The sequence below is a fragment of the Gopherus evgoodei genome, chromosome 7 (assembly GCF_007399415.2).
Source record: "Gopherus evgoodei ecotype Sinaloan lineage chromosome 7, rGopEvg1_v1.p, whole genome shotgun sequence".
NCBI classification, from domain to species: Eukaryota; Metazoa; Chordata; order Testudines; family Testudinidae; genus Gopherus; species Gopherus evgoodei.
Window position 1 is genome coordinate 27,983,647 of NC_044328.1, and position 23,564 is coordinate 28,007,210.

General features: G+C 40.1%; 1 protein-coding gene across 21 annotated transcripts in view; it reads left to right on the forward strand.

The window, feature by feature from the left end:
• Positions 1-5,157: 5,157 nt before the first annotated feature.
• Positions 5,158-23,564, forward strand: part of JAKMIP3 (Janus kinase and microtubule interacting protein 3) — a 197,999-nt gene continuing 179,592 nt past the window's right edge. For 19 of the 21 annotated variants that reach the window (XM_030570013.1, XM_030569991.1, XM_030569996.1 and 16 more), the window contains exon 1: positions 5,158-5,552. The gene's annotated coding sequence lies outside the window, so the exon portion shown is untranslated. The remainder of the gene's footprint in view (positions 5,553-23,564) is intronic. The other 2 variants (XM_030569999.1, XM_030569993.1) reach the window with 2 other exon arrangements.

Sequence of the window (23,564 nt, forward strand, 5' to 3'; positions counted from 1 at the left end):
ACACAGCCACCAGTATGGCTTTCTGGTCTTCATCAAGGCTACATAGTAAATTGTGAAATAGTATAGAGAGAAGGGGTTAAAGATCATAACTTTAAAAAACAACAACAATTTTTTGTCCAATATTTGAAACACTTTGACCAGTTCTAGGGTTTATTAAAAATGTGGAAAAATACTATGGAAGTTTCATCAGCTTCCCTTTTCCCCAATATATTTTAAAATTTTAATTTTGCTCTAATAGTAAGATTTCTGGTATGCTTGCTAAAGCTGACACAGAGTTGAAGTACAGATTGTGAGCCTTGTCACCAACTAGAAAAGCATGGCTGGAGTTCACTAAGTAACATGAATTGCCCAAATAAAGTTTTTTAGTGCAGTTAGCCAGCTGACAAGCCTAGAGTGAATACTTTCTGAATGATGTAAACTTATGATGGCTTCTTGCTTTACACTTCCCTCATGTACATCTTTGCATTTATCCCGCTTTTCCCTATAGATTTTTCTGAGGGTCATCAGGTGAGGTGTTTTTCTCAATATATTCCTCTTCTGACAGATAAAATGTAAAAGTGTTTGGATTATATATGAAAAGTTGGCAATATACCTCTAACTTCATGGAGGGGCTTGTCTTATGTCACCAAATCCTGCAGTCTCATCTCATATTTCTATGTAAGCAATTTCTATTATGTTTTGCTCGCTCACTTGTGATGTTCTGAGGTAGTTAAGGGTATTATCAAGACATATGTCAGAGGCGGAAAAACATCACCTGCATTTATGATGACTGTAATTACGTCATTAACTGGTCCCCAAAACCCCCTCCAGGAATCTAACTCATGTTCCTGAGTGCTGGATTGTGCTGAACATGGTTATCATACTGGAGACCAATACCAAGCTTCTGAGGAGGCTTAAGCATATACTGTTCCTTCCAAAGTCAATCTTACTTACGCTCATTAAAATGACTCCCAATCTTCTTAAGAAACTAGCCCCACTTTGTGCAACTACAGACTCAGACAATATGCGAACAGGAAGAACTGCACTTTTTGAAGAATAGCAGAATATCCATGGATTGTAAATTGAGCAAAGGGGTTGCTGTCAATCCTTCTAACGTGCACAATATTTAGCCTTTACTAACTACATGACAGATCATACTGGCACTAATGGATCAGATATTACAGCCTGAATTTCACAAAGTCCTCAAAGATTTATTTATATAAGCTAAGGCCTTATTTAAAGTGATTTCAGTGCTAGGGAAATATACTGGTTTGCCATCCCTCCATACTAAAGGTCACCTTACTGCTATACCAGTGTTCCTCAGATCTTTTCTGAAGGGTTCTAGTTTAGGAGTTCTCAATGTGGGAGTCATGACAGGTGTCAGAAGTCACAACCAACCTATCCCTCACTTACTGACAGATCGGAGGAGGATCCATGTCTAGACTGGATAGGTGTGGGAGAGTGTGTGGGGCAGGGCAGTATGGGAAAAGTTGAGTTGTACTGTTGAGAAAGGATGAGCCACATTAAGATATATTTGCATGATGAAGTGTAGGAAGAGCTGGGCAAAGCATCTAGGTTTTTTGTATGTAAAAATTTTTTTGCCAAATCTAAAAAAACTAGAATTTTCTGAAGTTTGCAGCACTTTTTTCTGCTCTTAATATTATATGTAGCAGCTTTACAGTGTGAGTTTAAGGCACCGTTCCTACAATATACTTCTTTTTGTATCTCACATGAGACCCATTGACTTCAATGAGACTCTGAATAGAGTGTCCATTTGCACAGAACTCATTGCTGGATTGGGGCTTATGACAAAACACTGCTTTCTTTGTGGTAGAACAGTGAGTGAGCAAGAGGTTAGGTCCTTCAGTTAATTGGATGGTCATCACTTAACTACTGTATGCAGTGCACAAAGGAATGGGGGGAATAGCTTCCAAAGAGTATCATAGCTTCAGTCAGGCTTTTTCATTAGCAAAGAGTGACACCTAAGTGCAGGGTAAGTTGAACAAGTGGAACTTTATTAAACCCTGTGGCCTGCTCTGTCCAGGTAGCTGAGTTGCTTCCAACCTAAGTCCACCAATTCCCTGTTCCTCTGGTTTCCCCTAATAACAGCCCCTCCAGTTCCGCTGATCATAATACAAAGTTCAAGATCTTAGCCATCTTCTGTATATTTTCTGGATAGCTTTAATTTGGTCTTTCATTTGGTCTCAGTGAGCTCTCATCTAATCTTTCATTTATTCATGGCTGTCCTCTTTTTTCATTAAAGTTGGTTTTAATTTGTTTTGTTTTGTGATACAAATCTAATCCTTACTGGATTTAATTCTGGCTACTTTTTGCTTCCAATCTAAGAAGAGGCTTGACAAAACTGAGAAAGAAGTAGAGTCATGAGAGAAAAAGAATTAAAGTAATACCTTCCTCTGGAAACAGATAGGTTATCTGGCCATTAGTCCTGCAAGTCTCCTCCCAAAATCCTGATAGACACAGAGGGACAATGGGTAGGGCACAAAGCCATATGAGCTGGTAGGTCATCATTAGTCTTGTATGTAGTTTGGCTATAGTGAGATTGGTTTATGGTATGCTCTGATTTTATGTGTAGTTTGGTTGTGGTGTGGCTGCCTAATGCATTTAGGTGTAGTTGACTTGATACCCATGGAACTGGTCTGTTTTTACAGTGTTCCTCTTGGGCAGGCAACAGGAGTCTTTAAAGCTTTGGGGGCTGTGATGCTTTGGGATTCAATCAGGCCACTAAAGGCTTTTTCAACATCTGCCTTGCAACTCTGGCACAGCCTTGACACCAGCAGTAAGCACAAAAGCAAGAAGGTTTCACCCTGGCTTCTGCTGCTCAGTTACTCTTTGCAGGAGGACTTCAGCAACTCTTCAGCCCCAAGTTTTCCCCAAGAATGTTTTTCTTGACTGAAACTCTCTCAATCACTTAGTGGTGGCAGCATTACTTAATCCTAGGTATAAAAAAGAATTTGTACCTTAGGATTTTTTAACCTAAGCTGGTAGAAATAAGTTTATGAGGTCTTCATGCAGGTCCCCACATCTGTACCCTAAAGTTCAGAATGGGGAGGCAACCCTGACAGCTTATATCTCCCCAAGTTCATTGACCATGTTGCAAGAGTTAGGAAGGCTTCCTGCTGTTCTTCTCTTCTTGTTGACGTCCCATCCCCCTGCTGATTTGTATGTATACAGGACTTCCATTGTTTTGTTTCTATAATGTTTAATTTACATTGGAGACAGGTAGATAGCTGCCTTCCCTCCCGTTTGAGAGAAAAATTGTTTCTCCCTTTATTTGGTCACAGACTTTAAAGTCTAATATCAGTGAATATTAATAATTTAGCATATAATGTAAATATCTACATTTCACAATGGTATTAATCACCGGTAGGTCACCGGCTTTCATAAAAGACCTCACTCAATACACTTTTATAGTACAGTAATATTGTATATAATCAGTCAATCCAATTATTTATTCTTTTGAGGTTTAGGCCTCCTGTTCTCCCTTGCAGTGTCTGGGTCCTGATTGTCAGAGGGCCACTAGGGGATTCTGGTGGGAAACAGGATGGTTTACCTTCTGCCATACCAAATGAATAATACAGTTGTACCCTCCACCATTAATCTGCTTCATTTGCCTTGACTCCCTCAAATTTTGATTTAAATTCAGAGTGTTCTTCAACTGGATCCTCTCATGGTTTCCTGTTGCACCCCCAAGGACTGGAAGAAAGAGGGAAAGAGGAACTCACAATGACAGGGCTACAGGAGGATTCTGTTGATGGTGATGAAGCAGAAATGGTGCTTCATTGTCTCACTTCATTCCCAGAGTCACACCAGCCTCCTGCATCGCCACCTGTTTGCACAGTGGTGGAATGACCCTGTGTCACATGGATAATGATCATCAACTAGAACCATAGGTGAACAGTTGGCCTCTATATTAATAGTATTTTGCAGTCATTTTTCATCTTCAGAGCAGTTTACAAGCTAACCAGTCCTCACAATGTCTCTTTGCAGAATGTAATATTATATACCTTTTTCAGATAGGAAAATGGAGATCAAGAGTTTATGTGATTTGGCCAACATTGCAAATGGTCAGTGTCAGAGCAAGCATTAAAGCATGGGATTTCCTGGCTCCCAATCCTGTATTCAGTCCACTAAGCCCTGCCGCTATATAATATGGAATCTTTGCTTAAGTAAGGGTTTTTACTTGGAATGTTAAATCTAAAAAAAACTGGAACATTTTAAATCAATTTATGACCAGGGATTGAACAATTGTCAGAAAGAAAAAGTGTACCTTAAATCTTGCAAAGTTCTGGTGCAGATCAGAAAGTCTTGTGACCAAATCCACTTTTCCTAAGAGAGATTGAAACCTAAAAGACACCCAAAATACAATTCATGCTACTCATTGGCCCACTTGTCTTTATTTGTTTGTTAGCATAGAAATAATGGGGGGAATGTTAGCATTGTGAGTGGGATTGCTGAAAATGCTCAGATAGCAAGAGGCAGTAAATAAGGGGTTAATGAAGTTTTTTACTGTCTGCCTGTGGTTTAATTCTCAAATAATACCTTACAGGAGCTCAGGAAAGCACCTGCCTTTTTGCCAGTAAATTTTCATGTTCACATAATTGCAGAATGAAGAAATACTCAGTAATGACATTCTGATCAAAGTTAAGTTGCTAGTACCTGGCCCTGCAGTGGGGTGTGTGAGGATTTCTGTTTAACATTATGCACTTGAAATGTCCCCTTTGCTATCATCAGGTGCAAAAGCTACCAGTTATAGTTAAATGTGAATATCCTTTAAATATTGTGTATCCTGTTCAAAAACACAACCCTTGAAGAGGAAGAGTTAAATCCAGATTCACGCTGTACTGAATGCGAACTGTAGGCTTAATAAAAACAACAAAAAAACAGGCGAGCGAGCCTTTATGATTTACTCCTCTTTTCTAGGGACTTCTGATTGGGCTAGTTGTGAGGTGCTCTAATATTACATCCCCGTTTGTGTGTTTGACTTAGATTTCTAAAAGGGAGGACTGTCAGTTTTATAAGTGAGCTCCTTTGATGACGTTCCTGCACTCAGCTGCTAGCTGCAGTGACACTGCAATGGCTGAGGGGCGGCTGTTGGATGTTCGCAATGAGCTCATTCTCCCAGGAGGGAGCAGGGCTTCCAGTGCTTCACCCGGCAACTGCAGCCTTCCTGTGAAATTCATCTTTAGCTTCTCCTCAGTTAGGCTGGTCTGATTCTTCACTTTGGGGGTGTGAACATGGTGAGCAGATTTTACTGTATGGTTGATTCCTTTCCCCCACCCTTCTTCTAAATGCTTCCCCGGACTGATTGATGAATCATTCCTCATCTGGTCCCACTGTTCAGAGGATAGAAATGGAAAATGTAATCTCATGCAGCAGAGATGGATTTTTTTTAAAAAGTCTTTTGCAATATGAATCGTGAAAAAATCCTTTAAAATCTGTCTGCTAGGAACAGCCCACAGTTTTTAGAATGAAGTGCACTGCGTACAAGGAATGGTACTTTCCTCAGGTAAAGCAGACAAGCAGTGTGCATCATGATGGAGCGTGCCTGTAAGGTTAGTTTCTCTACATGTTTGTCAATATATATGTATGTAATAAATATACGGCTTCATATGTACAATTACATAAGAATGATCTATTTATATGTTTTGTCTAATCCATTTGCAAACATACTGTTTTGCATGCTGTTTTGGGCATAATTTTTCTAAATATCTAACAGCTTTGGTAATAAATGCAGCTTTCACTTAGGAAGCATGTAGGCCTTCCTAATGTAATGCCATTATATTTTATTATATAAGTAGCTGCGCCTTCTTGTTGTAGCTACTAAATCAAAGAGTCTTCATAGAGTCTGAATCAAATGTGGTTCAACTGAAATGCCAGAAACTATGTCTGTAAATTCAGATCCCTTCTGCATTTGTGCATGTAGATGTTGCATTATCTTCAGGGCCTTGCAAGTTATGGATTATTGTAGCAGGGTACTTCTTATGTTCACTAAATTAATGATTTTGACATTTCCTATTTTCTAAACTCTGATAGGTGCACATATTGCATGTAATGAGAACCATTTCCTATTCTGTGATGTTTAACCTGTTAGATTAAAAGGGAAGCTGCCTTTTTCCAAATGTCTCCTCCTTTTTGGCTATAAATGTTGTTTATTCCCATTAAGCTTCTTTTCCTTTCAATAAATGTGTCTACCTCTGCCTGGACACTGTTTAAAATGCAGACAGAATCTATACAGCAAAAACATTAGATCTGAGTCAGATTGGTTTTTGTCTCTTATTTCTTACATCAGGATACTTTCAGAGAATCCATGTACTGTACAACAGAGTCTACATTTATGGTATTATTCCTGTGCACCAGTCATTCACTTGAAAGGTATAGCTGCATATTGCTACCAGCAGTTTGGACTCCGTTCTCTTGGTTTACATACAGTGGGTAATATGTTGTTGCAAATGCTGGGCTTTGTTTTACAGTGTAGGACTGTGAGTGTATTACAGGTGTTTGAAGTACATAGTACAGGAGAATTTGGGATGGGAGCTGTCTTAGTACTTTATTCTCAAAGTTTAAGTTCTGCTTATTTCATATTAGCTCTATTAACCTTCTGGATTGGAAACTGATGACTATTCTCTGGAGTAAAATGTCAATTGCAAGATGATACAAGAATTAATTCTGAGCAGGTCTTGAATTAAAAAAAATATGTTAACAATTCTACCAGGATAGGGACAGGCACATTCTTGGAACAGGAGAAACCTGCAACAAAGACCCTGATTCAAGAAAGCATCCTTATTCAGGAGAGCTCTTTAGCATAAGCTTAATTTTAAGCACATGCTCAAGTCCCACTAACTGTTCTGAATAGGAAACAGACTTAAACATGTTTCCTGAATCAAGGTCTATCTCTGTTTCTTATTAAATATTTAGAAAGTGATAGTTGCTAACATCTCTTGCACTGTAAAACTTTTTAAAAAGTTTTTACATGTATTACCCATTTATGTGAGCAAGAGCACAATTAGGCTTTGCTCTTGTAAAAACATAATTTTTAAACATTGCCTTGTACTGGGGTGGGTTCAGATTCAAAACTAATTGGCAAATTAGTACTTACAGATGAATGCTTGTCTCAATAACAGAATGCTTTTGAATAATGATTCCTTCATTTTAACACCTTCCTTCAAAACATCTGTGTTTATCCTTTTGAAGGAAGGTGACAAACATCTCAAAAGTTTGTAGGTGTGAATCTTATTTTACTATATAAGTAATTAACCACCCTGGTTCAAGATTTCCTTTCATGGAAGGTGAAAAGAAGAAACACTCACAGAAAGTCTTGCACAAGCTAATTGACTTGAATCTGGGATTTGAATACATCTTGATTCAATAAAGTAGCCAAAATCAGTCTGTCAAATAGTCATAACATAGTTGGATTTTAACAGGACGGGATAACTTTATGACAAATAGCAACATTTGTAGTCATGGATCTTGTGATAAGAATAAGCCAGATTATAAGATAATTGCTGTAAGGGACACTAGGGAATCAGTTTTGCCTTTGACCCTCATATCCATCTCTGTAGAACTGGATAGGAACATAATATGAGATGAGGGTTGAAAGGAAAGGGGAGTTCACCTTCTTCTGAAGCATCAAGTGTTGGCCATCACTGGAGGCAGGATACTGAACCTGATAAATCAATGGTCTATCCTGGAATGGCAAATCTTATTGTCCTATGTTGTCTCCTAAGATAAAGTCCCATAGGAGTGGATAGTGACAAACCAAAAGTCAAAAGAAATTAGATAAGGTTCTGTAGAAATTACGTTTTAATAGGAATGGCATCCTTCCTTTTGAACCATCCTGTTCAATTCTAGAGCAGGGTCATAATTGTCTATTATGTTCTATAGATGGTCAAAAAAATCACATTATCTTGCACTCTTAATTTGTCCAGGACCATTTCATAAGGGGTTCCTTATTAACTGATGGCACTGAAGAAAGGCAACAGGTTCAGTAGAGTCCAGCATTTACCCAACAATTCAATTATTCCAGCAATACTCTTTAGTCTCCAAATGCAGCTCTCACTTTTGTACTCTATACAAAAAGTATTAATAATTGAAGTGAAAGGGTTAATTAAAACGTGAGAAAAATAGTTTGCGGGCAAATGATATTTCTTAAAATAAGTGCTTGTGCTCTTTTGGGGGGAAGTATGTTGGCGTACTTTAAAACAACACAAATAGATGTTCTTTTATATTGTAATTGCCACATTGTTCCACCAACTCCAAAATCAAGGGACCTTGACCAAGAGAATATGCAAAAAAGGGGAATTATCTTTCATAGGAACTGGCTTAAGATAATAGGTCAGTTTAAATTGGGAAATGGATGGATATTATCACTTAACTTGTTTTTTTCTGGATTCCCATTTTCTACTTTTCTAGGTCCCACACATTGTATAGTTGTAATACCAACTATAAAGGCTGAATTGCTTTACTGATGAGACTGCTGGTTACTTGACAGCCTGTAAACTTGGGGGTACTTCGAGGTGCTCCAAAACAGTGCCCTCTGTGATTTTCCTATGCTTTCCCAGGCTAAGATGCGAGTGTCCTGAGATTTAATTCAAATATGGGTGACCCATGTAAAGCTAGTAGCCAAATTATATCTGTTGTTTCATGAGGATTATTTTATGATAAGTGATGGCTAGAATGTATTTCATGTATTGCTGAGGTTGCTATGGAAGTAATCTAATTGAATGGCAGACTATTAGCTATGCAAACCTGATATGCTATTCAGTGATATTTAGACCTGCCATCTGTTTATGGTAGCCCTGACTTCTATTTCAACCCTTTGTGCAAATCTGTATAAATGTAATTAGCTGATGGAACCAGTACTTTGGATGCACAAAAACTTCTCTTATTTTTGTGATGCTGCTCTCTTTTGCCTCGCCTGTCCCTTGGTTTCGTAATGGATGTGTCCTTAGGCACATGCCAGAAATAAAGAGCAGCACCAATAAACTCAGAATGGTATTCCTGTACATTACTAGGATGTAAATCTGAATGAGATTCCGCATTAATGGTGCTTAGTTTTCTTTTAACAATTAAGCTTGAATGGCTTGATCCTACCTCCTTCCATTTGAGCCAGTGGCAAAACTTCTATTAACTTCAAAGGGAACATGATTGAACCCTAAAGGTGAGATCTTTTTTCTCCCCAAAAAACACATAAGGCATTTATGAGCACAAGACTCACTGACTTTAAATGAGACTTGTGATCCTAAATCCCTCTGTCACTTTTAGAAATCTCCCTCTAATTTAACATTAAACTTATTTTATCAACATGGTCTTATTAATTCCTGATGAATAATGCTAAATAGTTTGAAAAGATATTATTTTTTTCCTTTCACTTGGATAGTGCCTTAAAAAGAAACTTTTACATTTAGAAAATAATGTTTCATATTTATTATTATTATTACCTGTATTAGTGATTGTAATCATAGTGTTTGGAAGGGTAATTAAGATGGTAAAAGATGAAAAGATAGAGATATTCCCTCTCCCAAAGAGTGTACAATCCAAGCCCTGATACTGCAAGGTGTGCAACGCAGACAGATTCCTGCGCCCATGCACAGCCCTGTTGATTCCATCCGCATAGAGTTAGGGCTAGGGAAGTGCTTTTTCTTAGGTTTATGAAATTTCATTTAATTTTTGCTGAGGTATAAGTTATTAAAATTTGCTATTTTCTTTCTCTTGCTTGTGTTCCTCAGGAATATTTTGCTTATGCCATTTCCAAAGCACCACCACCAGCCGACACAGTACTGAGAACTCCATTGAGTTGCCAGACCATTTGTAGTAGAAGAGGGCAGGGGGAGGATAGCTGCACTCACTCGAGCCCAGGATAATTGCACAAGGGGGCAGAATCAAGGTTGCATGGGGAACTGTAAATCTGGTATTTCCCAACTTTCAGGTGCTTGATTTTGCAACCTAAATGGTATTTTTAATGTCCTTTTTTGATATGTATTCTACAGATGTAGCTAGCATTTCAACTGTACAAAGGCCCAGATCTGTAAGAGGATTTAGGCACCTAAGTTAAACATCTAGGGGCCTCTGAGATCCTCAAAACCCCTACTTAGCTGCCACCTAACTCTTGAGGTCCCCAAGGTGCCAAAGTTTCTGCCACTGGGCCTGCGTACAGCCACTTCAATCCCAACTCTCACGCTAGTCTTATGCTGAAACCTCTGCAGAAGTCTCACACTAGGTGTACTCACCGCACACCGAACTCCTCACAAAATGGGAGCTGGAGGCAACCACCCTTGTAATCTTAAGCCAAGTGGTTATAGTACCCTCCAGGGATATGGGAAACCCAGGTTCAATCCCCCACCTACTGCCTGACATGGAAGAGTCTTGACCTGAGGTTCCCCCTCCCCTGTGACTTGACCGTGCAGATGAGTGCCCTAACCCTGGGCTCTGGATATCCTGATGTGGGTCTTTCTCAGTCTCTGCTGTTGAAGCTGTTCCACTAGGTATAAATAATGAAATATATGTTGGGCCAGAGAGAGAATGAAAATGACTCTATAGTCCGGTGGTTAGGTATAGAGTACTTAACCACTGCGTAAAGATTACGGGAGTCTGCTGTTTTGTGGGGAGTTAAGTGTGCTCTGCTGCCTTTCTTGCAAGAAATGGCTTAGGCACCCGACTTCAGGAGAGGGGTCTGGATGTGAATCCCAAGGGGAGATAGGGCCCTCCCTTCAGCCCAGATTAACTAGGAGAAACATTATCTGCTCCCGCAGTGGGTGTACTTATGCTTTGCATCACGATGAAAGTTCCTCATTTCTTTTTATGATTACTATAGCATTTAGAGACCCTAACTGTGTTTAGGACCTCATTGTGCAAGGCACTGTGCAAAAAGTGAGAGAGCGTCCCTGTCCTGAAGATCTGCCATCTAATTAGACAACAGATAGGGTGGAAGGGAAAGTAGATATATGGAGAGAAGAAGTGACTTACCCAACTGAGAATAGGATCTAGATCTGCTGGCTCCCTGTCCGCACTCTATCCCCAGACCATGCTGCCCTTCCACTTTTTAAAGCTATTTAGTTGTATATCTGTGGAAAAAAACATTGAAAAATATCTTGAGGCTATACTCTTCTACAGTAACTGGACTCACATTCCTTAAAGAACAAAACAACAAATGGATGTGAAATTTAAAAGGGAGAAAGCGATATAGGGATGAAAGATATAACCATACTTAAAGCATGGGGACTGTGGCTTAAAGGTTGTAACTTGTCACTCTGGATAGATCACATTCTAAATAATGAACTCAGAAATTACTGGCCAGGATGGGATATATTTTCTATGCAATACTAACAGGAGTAAAAATATTTTAAAATTACATTTTCCAGTATTTCACAGCAATAGATTAAAGCAATCCTCATGTCAAATACTGCCATAACAATAAAATAGCAATATTAAAAGCTAATTTCAGTTGGGTTCAGTGTGTGGTGCTGGCTGGTGTTGGTGACCTATGATATACGTGAGGTCAGACTAGATGATCTAGTGGCTCCTTCTTGCCTTAAACTCTATAATTGAATGAAACGCCTAAATATTTTTTATATAGAAACCTACAGAAGTTGGTTCGCTTAAAGATGAGCATTTTACTAGCCCATTTGTTTATTTTTCATTGCTTATTAAACACTTTCTCTTTCATAGAACTAGACAAAATAGCTCAAATTAAATAGGACATTTGGATGTTTTCTCACATTTTCTAATTTAGCAGAGAACATTTCTGAGAATTTTGAAAGCATATTTCAGGGGTCTAATCTCACTGGACAAAGCTGTAATGAAAGAGGTATTAGGACTCAAGCAATTTTATTACTTTCAAGCCCAGAGGTGCCATGGCTATGAACTGCCAACCCTAGTGGTGCTAGAGCTCAGCCCTGGCAAGCCCTGACACAAATTAAGCACTATCTTTCAAGTATCACTTGAGTTGGAAATGAGATTGTTTGTTTGTTTTTCGTTTAGGTCCTCATAAGCAGTTGATGTCCACATACTGTGCACTTCAACATACAGTCATTTTTTGCAAACTAGTAGCCTCTGACAATTGTGTGAAGAATTGGGATGATTGATTGACAATAAACTTGGATATACTGACTCTAGATATGAATTTGGTCCTAAATTCACTCTTACCACCAACAAGGAAGGGCCAACCTGATAATAAGTGATCTAGTTCTAGGACAAGGGAAGCTATTACTAAGCACTGTAGGAAATGTCCTTTGGCTTAAGGGGTAGAGGCTTGTGCTTTCTGGAGTTGAAGGACCAGGACTCTGTCCTTGGCTCCACAGTGGTGGAGGTGATTTACTACTTATGTTGTTTGAAGACAGATTAATTACAGTAGGGTTTAATTATTATTGTCTTTTGCATCCTCAGTATTTTACATGAGGCCCTAGAAAATAGAAATATTGTTCCACCCTTTTCCGTTCTCTGGCATTATCCTGCTCATCTACTTACAGGAAGCACATATTTTGGGGTTTTGGTATCTTGTTCAGTGGGTTAGTCTACCTCTCTGCCAGATCATTTATTTATTTGCTTTTTTCCTACCATCAAGTGTACTTTAAGTGCTTTTGTTCCGTGATATTAGTTGCTAGCTCAAATAAATGTATTCTGAATACAGAGAAAGATGAGCCAACTTAAAACTTCCAGAAAATCAGTACGGGACTTTCTCATTCCCACTTGTGAGATTGCAGAGTTAGAAGATTCTAGCTGTGTAGTTCCAATTCTACAGAAGGTTCTGAAATTGCTCTACTTAGCTCTGTATTTTGCGAATGCACTAAATGTGCATGGTTGGAACCTGCATTTGCACATGCATACTGAGCAATTAGTGATCTGATTATACGAACTATGCATGCAGATGCCCATTTGTATGTGTAAATGAATACAAGTACCGTGTTCATGTGTTCTCAAGACAGAGGCCTACTGAAGATGTATCCCCAAAAGTCTGTTTGACAGGGTTCCCACCAACCCATCAGGGATCAGGGGGAGACACTAGCTGCCTCAAAATGTCATTGAATGGAAATCTCATTATCCTTAACTGCACCTGTGATACATTCAGATTCAGCAGGGAATAGTTGGGTTTGCTGCCAGATGTTCCTCATTATCCTGTCAATTAACCCAGCAGGCTGAAACCTGCTGACCTCTTCTTAGGCAGGGGTCTCGCATAATCACACCAGAAAACCTGCAGGATTCTTCCAAAAATGGCTTGCTTGGTCTGTTTTGAAGATTTTTCACAAAAAGATCTGTGTGCTTACGATCTGGCCAATGGTTTTAGCCCCAGGATGTTTACAATCCTGATTGAGAGAGGAAAAACACAGCAGATGAGAAAGCAATCTAGAAAAATAGCAAATGAAATCATCTTTGGAAGACCTCATTAAATAAGTAGATTTTAAAGAGGAATTAAAAGGAGGAGAGTGCTTGAAGACACAGGAGATTTTTCTCAGCAGAAGGGTGGCAGGAAAAGGGGGTTTGAAGCCAAGAGTAAAGGAAGACAAGTAGAGCAGAAAGGAACAGGGGCCAATGAGAGTGCAGATGTAGGTGTGGACAAGATTATTATATATTCAGATTCAGGCTGCTTGCCCTCTTTATTAGGCAAAGTACATAGTTATAAGGATAAATACATTAAAGCTTCTGAAGGTCTTTGAGATCTACTGATGACAAGCACTGTATAGGTATTATCATTATCATTATTTTATCATCATCAAGAGGTCAAGAAGCCGGAACCTAGATGAATATCTGTGTTCCTCTCTCCTCCTCTATTTTTGAGACTGTTTGTGAAAAGGAGAAAATATGTAAACAGAAAAGAAATTTTGCTAATGTTTGTGAAACTACTTTCTTCAGAGCTGTCTTGCAATCAGTAAGATCATATCAGATGGGTGAGATGGAATTTGGGACAAAGAATGCATCCAAAGCAACAAAAGAGTAAATTAAAAAAAAAGAGTATTTTTCAGACCCTAAAATCTTCAAAATATATACATATCTATGTTAACTTGATTTCTCTTGCTTTACATTGAAACATTTGAACGAAAGATTTACAACACTTTGGGGGCAGAGTTCTTGTATCAGATTATTTTCCCCTACTTTCTGTGGAAAAAAAAATCAAAAAATCAAGGTATAGCAGAAAAAATGGGAATATATCTTATTTTAGAGAAGGTTGGCTTGAAACTGGACATTTGCACTGTAATAAATGTAGGGCACAAGAATAGATATGTATTTTTACTTTTGTATGCACATGCGTTTATTAAAAAAATCTACATAGATCTGATTCAGATCTCCAGAGTTGGAGACTTTTCCAAAATGAGTCTTTAAGACTAACTGTAGCATGGGCTGGTGATCTTCCAGTTCCTATTTCAGAAAACCAGCCACAGCAGTAGTCATCAACTGGCAGCCTCTCATCATGGTCAATGGATATGAGAGCAAATTAACATATTATTCCATAAATGGGGGCCCACTGCAGCTGTCCACACTATAATCTCTTTTGTAAAAAAAGCAGTGATGCCAGCTGGGTATTTTTCAGATGCACTAAACTCACTTGAAAGAACAAGGAGAGAGAGAGAGAGATTATTACATCTCATTTACTAACAGTTCCAATAATAATTTCTTCCATTTGCCGTTAAATGTGAGATTTTCAAAAGTGCTCAGCAGACTACAACAGGAGCAGATTGAGACCAAAGCTGAGCGTTTTTGAAAACGCTCCCTAACGAGAGGAAAAAGATGCCCACTAACTTAGTGACATGGAAAAACATGCAACAAAAGCAAATTAAGTATCATTAGTAAACAAACTAGACCAACACTGGTATCCCTTAAAAACAGGCCACTGAAAGGCTGCATTTGACATTTTGAGACAAAAATGTGCTTCTTTCTTTCCAAATCATGAGTGAAAGATGGAAGTAACAAACAAAAGGATTTGCTAAAACAGAGGCATCTTTAAAACAGAATTCAGAGGAAAATCTCTCAATGTTACTGCATTAACACATACCAGCACTATACAGAAATCCAATCACTCAACCACTAATGGAAACTGGCCTGGAAATTCTGAAATGTACTGCTATCGCCCCAAGCCAAACCCACATGTTCAAAGCCTCATCTTTTCATTGCATTTTAACATTCATTGTTTTTTTTATCACTGTCTCTGGGAATGTGACCCATAAGTGTAGCCTGTGATTTGTCAACATTTAAGGATTCTTCAGTTCTCTCTAGTTTAGTTTCTAGTAGTTTAAAGGCCTCTTTGAGTGTCACCACCTCAGGTCCACTTAGGTCTATGCCAGGGGTCAGCAACCTTTCAGAAGTGGTGTGTCGAATCTTCATTTATTCACTCTAATTTAAGGTTTCACGTGTCAATAATACATTTTAATGTTTTTAGAAGGTGTCTGTCTACAAGTCTATAATATGTAACTAAACTATTGTTGTATGTAAAGTAAAAAAGGCTTTTAAAATGTTTAAGAAACTTCATTTAAAATTAAAATGCAAAGCCCCCCAGACTGGTGGCCAGGACCCAGGCTGTGTGAGTGCCATTGAAAATCAGCTCACGTTCTGCCTTCAGCACCCATGCCATAGGTTGCCTACCCCTGGTCTATGCCTTCTAGTATTTACAAATTCACTATGATCAATTAACTGACATTTCTTATTATAGTCAATGGCCATGGCAGTCCTAGAGGCCATATAAGTGTTCTTTAACGGCACCTTTTGATAGCTGTCCTTGGCATACAAGAGATGCACGTTTGAATCTCTGCCCAGGAGCAGGGATTGGAACTCAAGTCTCTTCCCTCTCATGAGAGTGCTCCAATCACTGGGCTATGGGGTGGGTCTCTCTCAATCTCTCCTGTTGAAGCTGTTCCACTCTGTGTGAATAATTAAATAATCATTGGACTAGAGACAGAGATTGAGAATGACTCTATAGCCTAAGGGTTTGGCCACTCAGGGACCTGTATCCAGTCTCTGCTCCAATAACTGTCTAATTAGTTATACAAAGCAGAACAGCTTTAATGGGAAAGATTGAGAGAGATGACCCCCTCTATTCAGAATAGCCTATAGCTGGTAGTGAGGTATGCTCATGGGAGAGAGGAGACCTGGGTTCTAGACTCTGCTCCAAAGTAGGGGATTCAGACATCTGAGATGAGTGCCCTAATCAGTGGGCTAAAGTTATAAGCAGAGCTCCACCTTGTCCTCCAATGTGTAAAATCAGAATGAGATATTTATTAATGTGGACACGATTTGTTTCAACATTTCCAGGTTTTTTGGTTTTGTTTTAACTGAAAAAATTCACTAGAATCAACACAAACTCAGAAATGTTTCAGTCGACCTAAATCTGCATTTTTCAGGAGCAAAAAATTTCATTCAGTCCAACTCCTTAGAGTTTAGAAGAAGGGTTAAAGTAAAGGGACTAGAGGAAACCACAGCTTTCCTTCTACTGCTAATAGCATAGGAAGACCTCCCATCTCCTCTCCAGGAACATAAAAGCAGCTCTCTTCCTCTTCCTTAACTGGCACTGTGAGAGCTGTCACTCCTGTTTCAATGTACCATTTCTGCTGAGTTAGAACATATAACTGGTTGTTACTCCTGGCCATTCTACTAACAGTGCCTTAGGCCAGTTACTTAACTCTTTGAACTTTGGGTTATTAAAGTGTATAACAGAAATAACTATTTCTGTTGCTACTTGAAGGGATTGTTGTGGTTTCATTAATTGCCTGTAAAGTGATTTGTGATCATCAGTTGAAAGTTACTATCTAAACGCAAGGTGTGGTTGTTAATGATTTTTACTTAGCATTCTCTCCCTGTCTCTTATACTATCTAGGGCATCAGTTCTGTGTACGTCTACACTTAAAATGTTAAAGCGGCACAAATGGACTACTTGAAGAGATTGTTGTGGTTTCATTAATTGCCTGTAAAGTGATTTGTGATCATCAGTTGAAAGTTACTATCTAAACGCAAAGTGTGGTTGTTAATGATTTTTACTTAGCATTCTCTCCCTGTCTCTTATACTATCTAGGGCATCAGTTCTGTGTATGTCTACACTTAAAATGTTAAAGCGGCACAAATGGACCACTTCAATGTAATCACTCACTACGGCAGTGAGGGGGTTTTCCCATCGCTTTGTTAATCCACCTCTCCTAGAGATGATAGCTAGGTCAACAGAAGAATTATTCCATTAGCCTAGTGCTGTCTACCATAGGCGCCGACATCTGCTTGCACCAATGGATGCTCGACCCCCCTCTGCCCCAGCCCCACCCCAACTCCACCCCTACCCCGATGCCATTCCAACCCCTTCCCCAAAGTCCCCCCCAACTCTGCCCCCTCCTTGCCCATATTCCGACTCCTTCTCCAAATCCCCATCCTGGCCCTGCCTCTTCCCCGCCTCCTTCCCTGAGCATGCCATGTTCCTGCTCCTGCCCCCACCCTTCCGGAGTTTGCCATGCTGCCAAATAGCTGTTCGGTGGTGGCAGGCGTTGGGAGGTAGGTGGAGGAGTGGGGACACGGCACACTTAGGGGAGGAGGCAGAGGAGGAGGTGAGGTGGGACGGGGAGGGGAACTTGGCTGCTGGTGGGTGCAGAGCACCCACTAATTTTTCCCCATGGCTGCCTCAACCCCAGAGCACCCACGGATTTGGTGCCTATGCTGTCTACACCAAGGTTTAGGTCAGCATAGCTGCTTCTCTCGGGTGTGGATTTCACGCATGTGAGAGATGTAGCTATGCCAATGTAATTTCCCAGTGTAGACCAGCCTTCAGATCCTGATCTTCCTCAATTCCTATTGCATCTAGTGAGAGTTGAGAGCTGTCAGCACCTCATGGAATCACGTTGCATAGTTGCCTACAGACCCTTGGAATCATTTTTTTAACACAGGGAAGCCTCTACCATGGTAAACTGAGTTTCTGAACTGCTTGCCACCATGGAAGGATTCCCCACTCATGCTTAATCAGTGGACTATACCCAGCAATGTTTATGTGCTTTGGATGCCTTCCTCTAACTCTCCCCACAGTCCTCTGAGGTTCTAGTGTATGTGGAACTTATTCTCCTAACAAAATACTACGTATTCATCTAATAAAAATTTAAATATTTAACAATACAATACAAAAATCAGGCTAATATACAGTCATGGCTGGCTATAAAACATATACCAAGATTTTCTAAAATAAAGTAGAACACATCACAGCAAAGGACACTTCCGTATATGTGATCCATGTTGCCTAGCAACAGCAGCCATTTAGATGAAGAAAGCTTTAAATAGCTTTAAATTCAGCAATTTTATTTTTTAAGTCGCTGCGAGTTCTCTGTAGATTTGTTTAGAAATCTTTGGTTCCAAGCCCTTTCAGGTGAACTTCTTTTTAAAAAGTAAACGGGCTGCAAGTACACTAATCATACTGAAGAATGTGTTGTCATCTTTAAATCCAGGCAGCAACAAGTACCAGGTCTGTCCAAACAGTCTGAATACAGCTAATTCATCCCTTGCAAATAGTATTGTCTGGGTCTTGTCTTTAAATAAATGAATTAGCAAAGAACACAATACTGCTTTGGTTTATTGTAATTGAGAAAAATGGGGGGCTGTTGACATGCTTAGCTCTGAAGTGGGAAGTGGAGACGGATGGAATAGGCATTCTAAACCAAGGATAATCCACAAACACTGATTTTTTCAGCAGCCTGTGATTAAGTCAGTTACTGGGACGATCTGAGTGCTTGATTCAGATCACTTCAAATATTCTTAAATCCCTCCTCCCCCCAATATCTATACAGTTAATAAGGCAGAGAACAACTGGGTATCATTTTAAAAACAGGAGCAATCACTAATATGAAGTCTAAAGTATCAGAGGGGTAGCTGTGTTAGTCTGGATCTGTAAAAAGCGACAAAGAGTCCTGTGGCACCTTATAGACTAACAGACTTATTGGAGCATAAGCTTTCATGGGTGATGCATCCTACCCTACGTAGCATGAGTACTCCCTATATAAATTTAAGTACTTTAGTGTTCTGCTCTAGTGGTCCAAAGGGCTGCTACGGACAATAGTGATATTTTAGTGTTTCAAACTATTGCTGTATTTCTTCATTAAAGGTTTCTAAATGCTTTTCATAAGGCATGAAATAGTCTGATATTCTATTGCAGTGTTTCCTTATAAAGTCATTCATGTTTAAATTGTTCTTAAACCATACTGGTCCAGTTTTTTTCTTTCAATAGCACCAGTTACTCCATTTATTTCAGCAGATTTATCTCTGATTTACACCAGTATAAGGGAGAAGGGAATCAGGGATTTGCATAAAGCCCTCAAACTAAATGTAATTGTAAAATTCTGCAGTAGAATCAGTGATTTACATTTGAAATAGGGAGGTGTTGGAACACTCTAGACACCAGCTGTCAGCAGGTGTTCTCTCTTCCCTTCCAAACCTGACCTACACATATATCCATTGGGCCACAGTGAGATGCAATGTTATGTTACCTCTAACAGACAGACATTAATAGATGCAATAAAGCTGTTATGGGCACTTCTTCCGTTTTCCTTATTATCACTTGACCAATAAACCAGTGATCCCCCAATTTTTTATCTTGTGCCTCCCCTTACCCCTGTAACTTCCCCCCCACCCCATGGAGCCGGGAGCAGGACCGCAGTTCCGGGAAGGGGGGACATGGACAGGTGTAAGGGGTCTGAGGCTGGGGCCATGGCTGGGTGTGGGAACGGACCCTCAGCTGCAGGCCGAGACCTATAGCCATGGCTGGGTGCAGAGCCCCGGGGCTGGGGCCAGGAGCAGATTTGGACAGTGCTCTCTCCCCGCCCCCTGTAGTGGCAAGTCTGGGCCTCAGTTGCACTCCCCCAAATGTTGCTCCGTGTCCCCACAGAATGAAGACCTCTGCACTAGACTAATAAACATTTGAGCTTGGTGGTGTGTATTGTGTGTCAATTAACTTAGAATTTGAATATGTCTGCTTCTGGCAATTCGAAAGAATTCCTCCAATACTCTGTTGACATGTTAGTCTACTGGCTGACAAGCTCCTCCTATGTGACAATGAGAGTCTTTGTCAAGTGCTGTGAAAAGCATCTAGTATTCTCTCTCCTGATCCTTCTTCCTCCTGTTCATTTTAGCTCACCAGATCAAACCTTTTTGATGCCTTTTCCCAAAGGGAGGGTTAAATGGCCTTTGTTTGATAGACCTCTGGCTACCTTGTTGCATTACACTTAATCTATTTTTTCAAAGGCCACCTATCACTGCCCTGGTCTGTCTGCAATGCCTGGTGGCATTGAGTTGTCATCTCCACAAGTAATAGCTGATGTGGGTGATTGAGAGGAAGTATTGACTTTGAAATTGCCAAGTCCCTGTAGTGGGAGATGGGCAGCAGGAGGAGGCTTTTGAAATCCATAGAGTTCTGTGGGGTTGCGTCCACTCTCCACCAGGTGCTTTCTACTGTGCATTCAGGGGACAAGGTCCTTTCTTAGAACCAGGGGCGGCTCCAGGCCCCAGCATGCCAAGCGCGTGCTTGGGGCGGCAAGCCGTGGGGGGCGCTCTGCCTGCGCCACGAGGCCGGCAGGCAGGCTGCCTTCGGTGGCTTGCCTGCAGAGCGTCCGCTGGTCCTGCAGCTTTGGTGGACCTCCCGCAGCCGTGCCTGCTGAGGGTCCGCTGGTCTCGCGGCTTCGGCGGACCCTCTGCAGGCACGGCGCCGAAGGCAGCCTGCCTGCCATGCTTGGGGCGGCAAAATGCCTAGAGTCGCCCCTGCTTAGAACCTTTATGGAAGCTCACACTGGCAGACATCTTCTTGCCAGGTCACTGCTGATGATCCTAAATATTGTAATGATTATTTTTAAAATATGTAATATGTGGTTTTAGGAGTCACATAGGCATCTATTACGCACTTCTGATGGCTGAAAATGGGTGTACTGTTCCATCGTGGTGTTATAATGACTCTCTGATGGGTTTGATTGCAGAGACCCCTGTGGGACTGTCATCTCATGTGCTGAGACTACCTCTGAGCCCATTTTCTCTGCCAATTTGGGCATCCAGAACCCTGCCTTGTTGAGCCAGACACTTCAGTCTGCTCCAACCCAGACCCAGGGTCTGAACCATGAACCTCAAAGCTTCAGACTTAATTGAAAATGGCTTAGCAAGTGCTCTTGTCTCTAGCACCCAGACACCCAGCTCCCAATGGGATCCAAACCCCAAATAAATCTGTTTTACTCTGTATAAAGCTTATACAGGGTAAACTCATATATTGTCCACCCTCTATAACACATATAGAGAGAAATGCAAAAGTGATTTTATTAAGCATAAAAAGTAAGATTTAAATGGTTCCAAGTAATAACAGACAGAACAAAGTAAGTTACCAAGCAAAATAAAACAAAACACACAAGTCTAAGCCAAACACATTTAAGAAGCTGAATACAGGTAAATCTCACCCGCAGAGATGTTTCAATAAGCTTCTTTCACAGACTAGACTCCTTTCTAGTCTGTGTCCAACAATCACACACCCCTATAGTTACTGTGCTTTGTTCCAGTTTCTTTCAGGCATCTCTTTGGAGTGGAGAGGCCATCTCTCAAGCCAGCTGAGGACAAAATGGAGCGGTGTCCAGGGCCTTTTATATTCTCTCTCTTGTGGGTGGAAACCCCTGTCGTCTTCTGTACAAAGTCACAGCAACAAGATGGAGTTTGTAACATGTCCATGAATGATTCAGCTTTTTGCAGGCTGATACCATTGTTTACATGTTAGTTTGAATGTTCCTGGGAAAGCTCAGATGTGGATTGGCATCTCCCAAAGTCCGTTGTCAGTAAAGTGTTTCTTGACTGGGCACTTACTGAGAATAGTCCTTTCTGAAGAAGCTGACCAAATGCTTCACTGAGGCTACTTAGAATCAAACACATTGAGATACAAGTACATAGCTAATATTCATAACTTCAAATGCAAAAATGATACACACATACAGACAGCATAATCATAACCAGCAAATTACAGCTTTTCCATAGACACCCCACTTGTCCTCCCCTGTACAACACCTAGTGCAACCATAGTTCCCTTGTTGCAACAAAGATCTATATGGTCGCAGTTCATGTCAATAAGGTCACAGACTCATCATTGCATTTGTAGGATTCAGACATCCTTGGTTTCCTTGCATCTTAAAATATGCAGGCTTTAGCTTTAGCAATAAAAATAAATAGATGAGACAAGACTAGACTTGTAACCTGTGGGACTATATTAATCGCCATGTGCAATGTGCAAACTTCCAATGTGGAAAAAGTAAGGCAGTTATAATAATGAGGCACCTCAGTAAAAGTTAGAGAGGGAACATGTATTGATGCAGCTAGCCAGGAGAACAGACACAAAAAGGTCCTTACAGGATATCATAGGGACAGTATTTTTTAAATTAATCCTAAAGCTGAGGAGGGAAATTATTTAAAAGGATATATAATACCCCAACATGGCCAGCATGTTTGCTATCTTGCCGTCAGCAGAGTTTTGGCATGTTCTGGATCTGGGCCTTTCAGCCACCTTCTCCATAGTCTGAGTTTATGGACAGTAATAGTGATTTGTTATATTTTGATCAGTCTTTATGATGGCATATTTCCTCATTCACTGGTTTACATGTGAACTAGAAATCTATAACTGACCTTGCAAGGTGCAGAGCAACTCCGAAGTGCAGACCTCTGTAGGCTCTCATTGACTTCCACTCCATGCAGGATTGGAATCTTTGCGAAATTATGTTAGTGGTTACTATAATATTAAACAGCATAAAAAAGTGAACATAGTTTATTTCAGGGTTGCATTTGGACAGCTAAGAGTTCTTCATTTCTAATCATTCATAGTAGATGAGGTCCGAATCCTGATTTCAAATGTTTGTTTGTTTGTTTATTTTATTTTGAGACACAGCTTTACATTTCTGGCTTGATTTTATGTTGGTTTTAATAAGCTAGTCAAATATTAGCCTAGACTTCCTTCTGTCCTTCAAGGCACCTACATGATATCAAAAGTTAAAGGGGACAAAACTGCTTCATTTCAGAATCAAGTGTAAGTATGATATTTAATCTCACTTTATTAATAAGCTAAAAAATGACAGCAAGCAAAGGGCTACAAAGTGACAAGGAGGTTGTGGGGAAGGCACGGGAAAGCTAAATTAGAGACTGCTCTTCTGGCAACAGGAAAGAGTATTCTTTATGTAGCTGCTCTTTGTATTTTATGGTACTGTGAATTTCAGCATAATGCTTACATCAAATCAAGTTCTCACTTTACTAGGAAAATAAAGAAAGAAAGGAAAGGTTGTATTTCATGGGTCATCAAGCCCATGTAGCTTATCTGTGGTTACTGGAGCTCGGACTTTATTCAGTTTTTTGACACAGATATAAACTTGCAAATTATCCTAATTTAAACTGAAGGCAACTGCAGCTAGGAAAATACCAAGTCTGATTAATAATTAAGCCTCTTTCATGTTTTTAAAATACTAAGGGGCAAATCCTCAGTTGGTGGAAACTGACACAGCTCCAATTTAAACCAGCTGAGGATCTGGCTCTACATTCTGAGTAAACTACTGGCAGAGTAAAAAGATCAATAGGACTCAATATAGTAGGGTTGGATTTTGAGAGCTCCCGAGCAC